Here is a 1,255-nt window from a genome sequence, read left to right as displayed (position 1 = left end):
AGTCTTTGTTGTACCAACATTAACTGTTTTTCTGCTTCAGCCATTAAACACCTTAAACTGTTTAAATCTAGTCTCCTCGTAATGTTTAAAACAAATTTCTTAACTCATAAGTAGTTTCTTCAATTGTGGGCCTCAGCCATGTAATATCTCCCACTAATTTTTGAAAATCATCAAGAGCTTGCAACTGCTGCTTGTGGATATGTACTGTTTGTCGTTGAGCTTTTTATTGAGTTACTTTATAGCCCAAATAGGTAATTGAGTCTCCTCTTTATATTTTTATCTGGTACAATCTGGTAAACCACCCCTCCCCCAGCATGGCAGAATTGTTTGTGTTTTCTTAAACATTTCCTCGAACATATCTACATTAGAATCAGCCCAAAAAATATCATGCATGTAATGGTAAATGATAGATTGAGGAAGTTGCTTATGAATTATTTCTAGTCATTGTTGAACAAAGTATTGACATGAATTAGACTATTTAATATCCCCTGTATAGGTCTTCCAATGGTATATCTTTATTGGCTCACTATTGTTAATAGGAGGTACAGAGAAAACAAAATTTTCCCTGTCCTGCTCATGCAAAGATATTCTGAAAAAACAAAACAACAACAAAAAAAAACCCACAATCTTTTAAGTCAATTGCTATTATATGCCATGACCTAGGTAACAAAGGAGGTAAAGGAACTCCAGGCTATAAAGGACCCATTAGTTGAATTATTCTATCGCCTGCTCTTAAACCCATTACCATCCACCATTTTCCTGATTTCTTTTTTACAATAAACATAGCAGAATTCCATGGACTAGTAGACTCTTCTGTATGGTGAGTCTCTAGCTGTTCTTAAAACAGTTGTTCAAGTGCCTGAAAATTTTCTTTTGTTATGGGCCGCTGTATGTGCCACACATGTCTGTTTGACAACCACTTTTGAGATAAGGCTGTTGGTATGTCAGCAATGGCCCCCTTATTAATTTGGAAACTCAATACCTGTGAAGTTCTGTGTTTAGACAATGGGTACAGACTGCCACTGTTCATGATTAGACATAGCTATACTGTCCCCAGAAACATCTACCATTTTACCCCTAATTTCCTCATTGTCTGTGTCTGTGATTGCAGAAATGATGATTTGAGTACCACATTGTTGTAAAAGATCCTTTCCCCATAAATGTATGGTAATGTCAGCCACATAGGGTCTCAACTTCGCTATTTGCCCTCCTGGTCCCATCCACTTAATCCATTGTACACTTTGTCTTATTTGAG

The sequence above is a fragment of the Acomys minous genome (genome assembly GCF_964271855.1).
Source record: "Acomys minous genome assembly, chromosome: 2".
Lineage (NCBI taxonomy): Eukaryota > Metazoa > Chordata > Mammalia > Rodentia > Muridae > Acomys > Acomys minous.
The sequence above is the reverse complement of the archived record's forward strand: the minus strand, read 5'-3'. Positions refer to the sequence as shown.